We start from the raw sequence: 12671 nt of genomic DNA, 5'->3' as shown, positions 1-12671 counted from the left end.
GGAAGCTTCCAAGGGTGGAGCCATTCTGACCCAGCAATCTGAGCCAGGGTGGGAGGAGCTGAGGAATTAAAAAACCAGAAACCCCAATACACTGTTGGCACCCAACGTTGGACCATCGTGTGTGCAAATTCAGGCTGTATCTGTCCCAGTTACAAGGCTATGCTCACAATCTCCCATAAAATGGGAGCACTCTGGTGGTGACAACATGGGTGGACACATAGGTAAAAATTCACTGAGTTGTACTCTTCATCTATGTGCATTTTACTACATGTAAGTTATGCTTCCAGAAAAGGAGAGAAGGAGGGAGAAGAGGAGTATAAAAGAGAAAGAAAAAAGGGAAGGGAGGGACAATAGGGGACAGGTCCCGCAGCACCTCCTGTCTGCCTGCCCAAGCTCACCTGTCCTCAGGATGCTGAGAGAACGAAGGACAGTGGGTCTCTGCCCTGAGTCCCAGCCAGTACCAAGTGAGTGGCTGCATTGGCCCTGAACCCTTTGTCCAACGATGATGCATCCATTGTTGGTAGTCAACAGTGTAAGGGGTGCAATAACAGAAGACAAGCATCTCCACAAGCACATCTGCTGATGTCATATTGTGAAGTAGTAATGGACAATTTCCCCCCTCACATTCCCTGTTATTTTGTGACCTCCTCCCCACCCCATTCCCAAGCCTGCAAAGCAATAGGAAGCTGCCATTTGTCCCATAAGAGACTCGTCTTTATGGAGCCAGAGAAGAAAGACAGCAAATTGTTGACTTTGAAATGCAGAAGCAATGGACCTTACAGAACACGGAAAGCAGAATGGAAGGATGTGGAGTGCTGGCCAGCCAGTCTTCTCCACTCTCCACCCTCCTGCCCGCTTCCGCCCTCCCCACTCCGAGAAGGAGATAAAGGGGAGAGGCCAGCCAGAGGGGGACTCATAGGAGCCACGCCGAAGGCCCTCATCTCCCAGAACTAACGAGCTCCAAAGGGAGAAAAGGACAGACCCTGGAAAAATTGAGGGATTTCAGAGTAGGGGAACTTGACTGGCATTCAACATCAAGTGTCTAAGTGTGCCTGGAGCTGAATAGGATTATGTTTTCTGTCACCAGAAGAAAAAGAGAACTAAAAATAGAGCTTGGAAAAATAGAGGCTTATTTTTGCGTAGCTGTATTAGTGGGAAAATGCATGTTGGCCACAACAGTGCAGTTCTCTGGGGTGGGTGTTTTTGATTGCGTTGTGCATCATCTTCAGAAAAGTGCACTTTATGTGCCTGGAAGTCACATATGTGGTCTAACTGGGACACTTAAGGGGGGGAAAGAAAGATAATTATGGCTCAACTCCTGTCCTCTGGAGAGTTTTATCTTGAGTGGCAGCTCAGACACTGAATGGGAAAGTAGAAGGCACTAGAATTCCCCTCTACACTTGCCAAGAAAGACAAGTTTCCCAGGCCCCTGTGCCCATGCCTGCCACACCAAATTAGGAAAAGAGAGCCACGGGGCTACGAGATTCACTTCACATTTTACTTCCTCGTCCCTGAATGTGACTCAGGGGACACCCAGGAACTGGATGAGTGAGAAAGGGTTCAGTTTGCCTGATGGCCTGCCACAGATCAAACAAAAAGGGAGACTATGAACAGGGCCAGGAATTACCACCTGGACACCTGGACCTCTTCTCTCTCTCCTTTCCCCACACTCCAGCCTAATCTTGGCCTCTTCCATTTGTGCAAATGTCCCTCAGTCACCCTGGGTGTGGATGGTTCAGTTCTGAGGGCTGAACTGGGGGGTCAACTGGCCAAAGGTAACAGGTGGTTTCTTTTTGTTTTCAAGTTCACAGGGAGCAAATGAACTTGGGATTCTATCGGTCCCTACCCCCAAACAAGTGCCTGGCGAACGGAAAGATGGAGTAATCCGCTGCAGGGCAGAAACTCTGCCTTGAATGCTTCAGTGGTGGGGAAATTGTTTCTAAATCAAGAGCAAGAATGATAACCAATCAAACGCTGGCTCGAGATTTAGCAAACTTGACCAAGAAAGGTCATTTGGGGTCTAGACAGGTGGTGTTGTAGTTTCACGCATTATAAAAGACACAGTAAAATCTTATTTAAAGCCAGCTGACTGAAAGAAAGAAAGAAAAAAAGACGCCTTTTGATGCACTGAAGAAAGCACATTGGTACAGCCAATCTGCTGGAACACTAATTCTGAAAGGACGCAGAATTGATTTGAATATATTTGTTCCAAGTCCTGAGAACTGAAGCACAGCCTTTTTCATCTTCTGGAAACGGCGACCAGCCCACACAGGTAGAGATGGTTTGCATAGGGCCTGACATTTTTCTAAGGTTTACCCTTGCTCTTCTTCGCATTTCATTTTTCAGGGCAAGGTACATCTTAGCAGGTACATTTTTCAGGGCAAGGATCTTGACCTCTCCTTTGCTTATGAGGCCACTAGACTATGCAACTGCAGGGCTTTGTCATTACTTGAAGGCTTAACTAAGCTTGACATCGACCTGGAATTTCAGTTACCCTTTCTTGTTTCTCAGTTAAAACCAGTATAAAGATTGATAGGAAAATAATTATAATGTGGACAGTTAATTCAGAGATTTAGTGTTGTAACTTTTTACCTGGACAGAATGAAAGTGAATTGCTGAACCTTGAAAAGCTAAATTTAAAACAGGAACATCTGACATGACAACGTAACAAAGAGCCAACTGGGTAATCATGTGCGTGGAATTGAGCAGAAAGCATCTGATTTTTAACGCTACTTTATGCTCAACTAAACACATTTCTTTTATTCCTCAGAACTCTGTCTTAAAATAAAAAAGAAGAAAGAAAGAAAAAGAAGGCCCCCCACAAAATGACATTTCCTGCTTGTGGCTGTTTCATCCTCTTCCTCCAGGCTGATAGGCAGGACTCTGCTGAGCCTCTGGCCTTCCAGCTGGTACCCAGGTTGCTATGGAGATCCCAGGAATCGGTTCCAGAGCGAGAAGTTGTCTGAGGACTCCGCTTGAGGCCTGAAAACAGCTCAGTGGGAGCAGATTTTTCAGACACAGATTTTTCCAGAGTTAAAATGAACAGCCCCAGGGAGCAAGAATTTGCCTGCTTGTTCCCTGGGCAGAGAAAATCTAATTAAGAGTTTGTCTTCATTTGACTTTGGCAAATAACCTCAACAATTCTTTATTCGTAGGTTCACAAATCATCTCAGAAAAGCGAGGCATCCCCAAAGCCTCAGACCCACCAGCAGAGACGAGCTGCTCCTGGGCCCACCTTTCTGACAAGGTGCCCCAGCCGGAGCCAGGGGAGAAGTCTGAGCCTTCTCAGGTGTCCCCGTGGGATCTGAGAAGGCACCTGGGCCCAGAGCGATGGCTGCGGGAATGGGTGGGGCTGTAGACGGGGCTCCCTTTAGCTAAAACATGCTTGAGGCTGAAACCCACAGGACCAGCTCCTTGGAGACGAAATCACCACCGCTGACAAAGAAACCCAGGACGATACCAGGGGTTCCAAATCCAAATGTCTCAGACATTTCTTTTTTAAAAGCTGGCTATCTTTGTGTTTATTTTGACATTAATTTGCTTATAGAAACTTGTTTGGGGCCACAGGGTGCAAAGACATTTCTGGTTTATTTAAAGTTTTCACAAGTTCAGAGGGCAAGGCCATGATGCGGAGTGCCCTGGCCAGCCCTCGGGCTGACGGAAGCCCCTCCCCCCTGGCTCCCGGCTTCTCTTCCCCAACTGTGGGGGTCCAGCCTTACTCCCTTCGCCCTCAGTCCCCTCCGGCCCGGCTGTTTCTCAGGGCTTGATTCTCCTACATGAGTTTCATATCAGGAGAGACTCAATTTTTGATGGAGTGACAGGTCTGAGACTGAAATAGCATGGGGTCCTGGACCCAGGATCTCAAAGACACCAGATAATGAAAACTACTGAGCCGATGCTACCCTACAGTCCCTTGCGGGGGACCCAAGGATGCCAGATGGCCAGAAAAAGACACCACAAAAAGGCAACCACCCCTCACCTCACACTCCTTATGAAGAATGTCTTGTTTCCCTTCTAACCACCTGCTACGCTTCTCATACCCTGTCATGGAAATGCCATAAACCAGCTTTGCAAATTCTTTTATTTTTCAAAACACCAGCCCTTTCAGGGAAACCTACTTTGTCCCCAGCTGATAAAAAGCAGCCAAGCAGAGCCAGCCCTAAACCAGCTCAAGGACTTTCCTTTCCCCTGGGCTGCCTCCCTTGTGCTCGAGCATAAGCTTAACAAAATCCATCTGGACATTTCTCTAGGGTTTCCTCTCCATTTCTATCTTGGGGAACCCAAGACCCCCAATGGCAATAACAAGACCAGTGACTTTAAAGCAGGAAATGACAGCCTTTGTATTTGTGTCAGGGAAAGGCTTGAGTCTATCAGATTTGGGGTTTGGAGTTTCAGGAGACCTCTAAAGGTCAAATTATCTCCCATCTCTAGGCAGGACAGCAGAATTCCTCAAAGAAAAGCTCCCCGGTTTTGTTGGTTTGTTTTTAATTGAGGGGGAAAGAAACCACTAAGTTTACAGCTGAAATATCTTTGACACCTTTGGATTCTGAGAAAGAAGAAAACTGCCATGGTGTATTTGTTGCATGCACTGGGTACGAGAACAAACGTCGGAGACTTTCAGGAGTTTAGATGTTACTTTATTGGCCAGTTTAACCTGCGCAGGGGCGAACTCCCAAGATGTCCGGAGACACCGTGCTCACAAGGAGCTGCAAACGGAAGCCACGCCTGGAGTTTACAGCCAGGTCCTTATATATCCTAAGTGAGCAAGCATAATACAGAAGCAGATGTGGCAGTTTAGCTATTGGCTAGGGAGGTCGCACGCAGCATAGCAACAGGGGCCGGCATAGCAACAGGGGCCGGTTTTAGCTTAGTGGCGAATTTCAAACATAAACTTCTGATAAGGGTCTCTGACCTTCTTTGTTCTCAGCCTCACAGGGACCCTATCAGCACTCCCTGTTCCTTCAATAGTTACACTCTTGGCATTCCCAGCATATCAGCACTCCCTGAATCTAACATATTCAGACTAGGTGAAATGCTTCTGAGCCAGCAATTTTGCTTTCCCCGCTTCTTGGCTGAGCCTATAAATTGGTTCTGGAGTCAGAGAGACCTGAGTTTATTCCTAGTCGCTTATGAACAAGCTACTTACACTAAGAGTTCACAATGGGTTTTTGTAGGAGTCAATGAGGCACAGCCAGTGCCCAAAGCTTTCTTGGCACACAGTAGGGACTCAGTAGAGAGTAACTGTTAGTATGAGGGTCAGTTGCCAGCGCCCCTCATACCACTGAGGGATGTCAACCTCAGTGGCTACAGCAATTAGATATCTCATTGTCCTCAGGGTGAAGCTTGCAAGTACGGGCTCATCTTTAGGGAACACAATGGCCAATGAGTTGTAACACTGAGAAGGAGAGGTTTTGGTCAAAGGGGCTGGGCAGGTTCAGCTAATTTTGGGTGAAGGTCTGAGAACTCTACACCCCCAGCTGGGTATTGGTTTCATCCCTCTGTTCCCTGACCTTTTCTATGATAAGGTGAGGACATGGGTGGACCCGTGACCTTCCCAATTCCATACACCTGCTGGCTGCTTTATTGCAGCCATTGATTCCCATCCATGTCCATCCACACTGTCTTTGAGACACATCCGTCATCCACACTTTATGCCCAGAGGAGAGGAAGTGCATGTGGAAATCTCTGGGAACCGTTTGCCTCAGACCTCAACCCCTTGAGGCAGGGCTCTGGAGAAGTCAGAGTCCCTGCTGCTTGACCCTGACCCATCCTCTGGGACCCCAGGCATGTCTTGACTTACTTGGTAAACTTTGGGATTTGGCCTAATTTGGCTGCTTGGCTCTGTGCAGGAGGAAGGCAGTTAAGAGTCCACTGCAGAAAGGAGAAGAAAAGCCACATTTCATCAGTGGGAAGGTGTTACTACAGACCAACCAAGGTTTCAGAAAGACTCTCAAACCTACATGTGGTTCTGCAAGGAGTCACCTCAGCTGAAAACACCAGGGACTCTTATTTTGACATCTCCTCTCCTTTACCTCCATGTGCGAGACCTCATGGTCTTGGGAGTTTACTCACATTCTACCTCTCTTCCCGTGGCTGCTAACTTAGCATTATAATTTCTTACCTGGAATATTGCAATAGCGTCTTAACATGTTTCCTTGCCCTGCTAAGAACCACATCTCCACCTTGCTTCCCTGTGAGCCTTCCAGGATTCGGTGTCCCCATGGACCCGGATGGAAGAAGCGAGCAGGAGAGTGTCTGAAAGACCCGTGGTATGAGAAGTAGATGTCTTACCTACAGCCCTGGTAAGCAGACAACCAGCAGAGAGAGAGGGGAAGTATAAAAACTCTGTCTAGTGGAAAATTACAATAGATTCTAAAGCAGGAAGTCCAGCGTTTGTGTAAAAGGGGACTTCCACTGCATTTAATAAGCCTGGACTGAGCGTCATGAATTTTGTGGCTTTCATTGTAAACCCCTCCCCCCCAACCCATGTAATAAACCAGAAGCTGAGAGAAAACTGCTTGTAGTTTGGACAGAGGTGGAACTGAGCACCCCAGGGTCTGGCTGGGGAGGTAGCGCCCAGCACGCTGTGAGACTTTTGCTCAACTCAGCCTGGAGTGGGAGGGTGGGAATGTCAGAGCCGAGGATCAGCACCCCACGGAGCAAACAAAGACTGTTTGTTCATTTGTCTGTCATTAATTTGAAGATCCAAAAGCACCCCGCTGCATTTAGCTGCTGTGTGGCACTTTTTATATAACATCTCCTTTCAGTCTCAGGATAAACCAGGTTAGGCACTGTTTTCATGGCCATTTTGCAGATGGGGAAACTGAGGCTCTTGAGAACTGAAGTGACATGAAAGTTGGCTTAGGTGTACATGGCAGTGCCAGGATTTGAATCCAGGATTCCTGACCCCATGTGCTCTCTTGGTTAAAACACAGGCAAAGAGAGGACCACCACTAGTTAAATGCATCTCAAGAACTCAGGGGCACGGATGGGGGCAGGAGTCACTGAGGCACCTCCACACCCCGGATCTGACCAGTTAAGTTTCCAGAAAACCTAGGGGGGACTTGAAGCAAGGCTCCCAAACACTCTCCCTTAGGGTGACCCTGGGAACGTCTGCTGAGGAAGTCTAGGACAGGACCAAGACAGAAGGCGTCGGCACCAGGGACCCCGGGACGCAGCAGAAGTGGCCAGGTTTTAGGCTCCTTGGATGATCCCAAAGGGATGGGCCCCACCCAGCACCCAGCATCGTTCAGGAGCAACAAGACACACTCTGTCAGGGGTGGCAGTCAGAAAGAGAAAACCATGCGTGTCTGACACTTTACACAAGATTCATAGTTGCAGACTTTGCAGGGCCTTGTGCAAAATGAAAATGTGGCCACTCGCTCAGAATTATGAAGAACCTGGAGACGATGACAGCTGAGAACTGAATCAACACAGAGGACTTCTACGCCTCGAGCCCTGTGTGACTGCACAGGTCACACGTCCTATTCTAGATGGAGCCTGGCTGCACTTGCAGCCACCGTTATAAATATTTTTCTGGAGGAGGAGTGTTGGAGGGGAGAGGCGCTGGCAGAACAAGGATTCCAACTCCTCTTCCCCAAATTCACTCCAAACAGCCGGATTGTAAGTCCCTGTGAGCAAGCAGGCACTGAATTCTAAGCAGGTGACTGTATTGTGACTCCGTCCCACAATACACCTTCCCACAGGAGAAAAGAGGTCCTGAGAGAGGCTGTGGACCCACAGCCAGCGGGAGGAAAGTCAAGACTCGAACCCAGGACTCCACGTCTCCCCCACTCTGTACCTTGCCTTGACCTTTGAACCCTTCAAGAAATGGACACTTCAGGGTCTTCTGGCAGGGACGCGTATAGCGTCACGCTAGGGCAGTGCTTATCTTACCGTTATATATCATTTTCATAATCTTTAGCCATATTTTCAGTCTACCTATGCTGTTATTTACTTAGTGTATTTCTTTCATTAATCCACTTTTTAAAAACTTGAGCTTTCTTATAAGATATACTCACTGTGAAATTGGGGGTTTGTTGTGCTCGCTATACAATTTTTTCCCAATACCCATTAAAATAAATAAACTCTCTGGCCCACCTATTCTACTTTTACACGTTTATCCTATAAATATGGTCACAGATGTGTGAAGTGACATATGCACAGAAGATTCACTGCAACACTGTTAAGCTGGCATATAATTGGAAAAAACTGACTGTCCCGCAATAGGGACTGGTTATAGGAAGGAAACCTATGCAGCCATGGAAAAGGACAAGGCTCTCTCTGTCCTGATAAGGGACTATTGTTGTGAGAAAAGTGGTACAGAATTGTGTATCACATGTTATATATGTAAAAGGAAAGGGGACAGGGGTGTCTACATTTTATATGCTTAAAATTTTTTCTAAGAAAAGATTTCTTATAAGTCATCAATAATAGATGCTCCTACTTGAGGAAATTACTGTTCCATTCTTGTGGACAGGAAATGTGACCACCAGCCTGGTCCCGATGGGAGCTCTTGATGCCAGATATTAGGCGCCGTGCATAGAAGAGGATGTGGGCAAGTATGTGCTGAGTTGGGAAGTTGGCAGCAGCCTCCTGTGCTTATCAGCAAAGAGATCGCTCAGGTCATTGGGTTAGCAGTTGAGTCAAGACGCATCTGACACAAGAGCTGGTGCCACTTCTGTTGATGCAGCCTACAATTGCATTAGCTATTTTGGCAACTGCATGATTCTGTTGACTCACGTTGAGGTTGCAGTCAATCCAAACAGCCAGACTTCTCCTAACACAGTGTTATGAAGAGTGGTCTTCTTCCTGTGTTTGGACAGTTGAGTTTTTAAGCTAGGAGAAAATCTTTACATTTATCTCTATCAAACCTTAACTTCGGGTTTTGGTAAATTGGGATGAGCAATATTTAAATTCTGATTCTGTTTTGTATGTGTTGACACTCTCTCTTTCCAAGCTTTGAATCATTTATAAATCTGACCCAAGTTGTTTAGAAAAAGGTTTAAAGTGCAAGTTGACATCAACATATCAAGAAGATTCTGTGGACATGATATTCAACCAAGTAAATCATCTCAATTGTCTTGTCTGAGGAATATCTGGGCCACATAGCCTTTTGGTATTTGCAATGGCATCTGCCTGGTCCAGCTATCAGGAAAGTCTTCCCCAGAAAGGAAAAGAGTGTTTGCTTTGACCTGACTTGATTTTAGTAAACTCGTGCTCTTTCCCAAAGGTCCCAGTTCCCATTTTGTTTTCAAGTGCATTTGTTTAATAATCTACATTTTAGAATTCTTTCGAAGGGTGAGCCAATAAATAATTGGTGTACTTTTTTTAGAATCCATGCCTTTTAGAAAACTAGAATCACACTTCTCCATGCACCCTGGCATTCTAGCACCTGTCCCCGTCTTTACGGTGCTTCAGTTATTGACAAGGTTTTAGGGATTATACTCGCAAAATCATTTGGTCCCTGGGATTTAATAAATACAGATTTGATAACTGGAAAGCAGCTATTGGCTTTGCCACCATCCTCTGTCTACGTCATTCCCTGTGTAACTCGAGAACAAAGTAGGAGTTGAGGGGTTCTGCTTTCGTTTTGACGTCTGTTGATGTGATGTCACTCACACGAAGCAGTGACCCTCCCTGCTCTTCCTCTGACACGAAGGAGCTCTTTCTGTTGTCCTTAGTAGTTTCTGCAGCCTCAGCTCACTCCGGGCTTCAGCTCTCCCTATACTCTGCCTTTGATCTCTGCCCAGCCTTTGGATTTTTCCTTGGTCAGGAACCATGTCCTCCATCAGTTCTGCGTGTCTGGACTCATGAGAGAGTTCCCTGGGGGGTCCCATTGACTCTCCATGTCCCTCATCTCTGGGGTCCCTGCGCATTATGTCAGTCAGATTGTTTCCGAGAATCTCCCATCTCTCTTGAGCAATTGATTGTTTTTAGAGCCCTGGGCCAGGCACACACATCTATTTTTCATTTTGTATTAGCCAAGGCTCACTTTTTTGGGTGGAGGTAGCATACAACAGAACTAACTAGAGCAGGGGTCCCCAAACTACGGCCCGCGGGCTGCATGCGGCTCCCTGAGGCCATTTATCCAGCCCCCACTGCACTTCCGGAAGGGGCACCTCTTTCATTGGTGGTCAGTGAGAGGAGCACATTGACCATCTCATTAGCCAAAAGTAGGCCCATAGTTCCCATTGAAATACTGGTCAGTTTCTTGATTTAAATTTACTCGTTCTTTACTTTAAATATTGTATTTGTTCCTGTTTTGTTTTTTTACTTTAAAATAAGATATGTGCAGTGTGCATAGGGATTTGTTCATAGTTTTTTTTATAGTCCGGCCCTCCAACGGTCTGAGGTTACAGTGAACTGGCCCCCTGTGTAAAAAGTTTGGGGACCCCTGAGCTAGAGCAAACTTAAGCAAACGCTGAAATTTATTGTAAGGGCTGCAAATGTCTCTCAGAGGCTAAGGTGGGAGTTCAGTGGGCTTCAGGAAAGGCTGGGATCATGGGCCGGAAAGTCACTGGGATTCACCGTTTCTGTCTCTCATCTCTGGTTTTCACTGGGCACCTGCTTCATCCTCTCCCTGCGAGGACTGGTGTTCCTGCTTTCCTGGACCTCGCCGTCAATCCGGGGTAGAACCACTGCTCCTAAGTTTGCACGTCGTGGTTCCCAGCCCCCAAAGAGGTGAGCCTGCTGTCTCTCAGTCATAAACTCTGATCCACAAGAAACACAACCGAATTGGTCCAGCTTGTCCTGTGCCCGTCGTGGGCCCACCAGCCAGGAATCATGCAGTTCGAGGGTGGCCACAGGCCTGCTCTCCTGCTCTGGTGAGGACAGACTGTTCCTAGAGACGTAGGGAGAGGAACAAAACCTACTAGGTGTCTACCACTCATTCAGCAAATATTTGTATGTCCAGACACTGTTTCAATTATTAGGGACGCTACAGGAGAAGCAAAAGAGAATCTTTAAAAATTCCATTTTGTTAACTATGAGGTACATTTCTAACCTTCTGCAACCCCTTTCCTTGTTTCATAAGTTGACATGGTCAGTTTCTACTCCTTCTGCCCCTGTAACTGTCTTGCTTAGAGCGGCATTGCTCCTTAGATACGCACTGACTCAGGAACCTGCTGGGTTGAGGAAAATATGCTGAAGGAACACATACCTGAATTATCCAGGGACCTGGCCTTCCCGGGGAGAAAGACTCATGAGTACGAAGCGTGCCCAGGAGGGATGCCTGCTGCACCCCCGGCTCTGTGGCTGGATCACATTCAGTGGACAGGGACCCTGGAGAGAGACATAGAGTAAAAAGGCCAACTGCATCCCAAAAGAGAAACTCATGAGAAGTGAGGACTAAAATCAAATCAGATCAGCCATAGGTTTTTGGGTGTTTTTTTTTTTAATGTTCTAGATTGGAGCATATTTATTAAGCTCTTGATATAAGGTCTTAGGTGCTAGGTTCTTTGGAAAATATAAAGACATAGAAAATACTTCAGGCTCCGCAGCCAGCTGAATACATAAGGTGGAAAGTTAATAATGTCACATGGCAAACTTGTTGTTTTGGGGTTTGATGCTACAGGAATTCAGAAAAATAAAAATTCATGTAGGAGATCATTCTGAGACGGGCTCTTAAGGAAGGGCAGGGTGCATACACGCAGGAAAAAAGTCAAAAAACAATTTTGTAGTGAAGATCCAGTGTACTTACTTACTTGTCCTACTCAGGGTCCAGAGCTTCAATTCTTATTGTGTCCATTCATTAATTCATTCATCAAACTTTACTTTTAGTGAGTGTTGGCCTATGTGAGTGTAGATAAAGGACACAAAGATAAATATGGTCTGGTCTCTAGCATGCTTCATGTGAGGGTTCTTTAAAAGAAGAGGCATTACAAAAAAAAAAAGAAAAGAATAGGCATTATATATACATGACCTCATTTCGATGATAGGGTGGATACCTGTACCCAATCAGACTGAACTGTTACTGTGCCTTTAACAGCATCTTCTACAGCATTGATAGTAACACGTTTTGAGACTCTGCCATGTAATAGGCACAAAAGACAGAGTCGAAAAATCAAACAGAGGTCCTATTTTTCTGGACCTAACAGTCTAGGTGAGAGGGACAGTCACTTAGGCAAGTAATTACAATCATGTGTGTTTGAACGCACATTAGAGAGGTCGACAGCGCCTGCTCTGACGGCACAGGGCAGGCGTGACGAATGTGTCCGGGAAGCCAGGGAAGAAGACAGGGACTCCAGAGCTGAGCCTGGCAGGATTCCAACACGACCTCCAATGACCCTTGCCCTTGAGTCATCCTCTCCCCTTGCGTGGGCAGGACCTGTGACTTGCTTCTGACCCACAGAACAGGGCAAAGGTGAAGGAATTTTGCAGAAGTAATGAAACCAGCTGACTTTAAATTAACCAAAAGAGAGATCATCCTGGGTGGGCCTGACCTGATCAGACAGGTCCTTCCAATGAGGGTCTGGATGTCAGAGACACAATGAAACAGACTCTGGGCCCATGTCCTCTCAGTTCTCACACCTTCGATCCCATAAGTCCTACAGAAACTACATTTTAAAGTACATTTTAACTCCTAGAGAAGTTTGATGATGATTGGTGGGTTCCTTCAGCTGCTACAGAACAAGCCTTGTCATCTAAGTATTGGACCCTCACAAAGACAC

The sequence above is a fragment of the Saccopteryx bilineata genome, chromosome 2 (assembly GCF_036850765.1).
Source record: "Saccopteryx bilineata isolate mSacBil1 chromosome 2, mSacBil1_pri_phased_curated, whole genome shotgun sequence".
Lineage (NCBI taxonomy): Eukaryota > Metazoa > Chordata > Mammalia > Chiroptera > Emballonuridae > Saccopteryx > Saccopteryx bilineata.
This window is presented reverse-complemented; position numbering follows the sequence as displayed.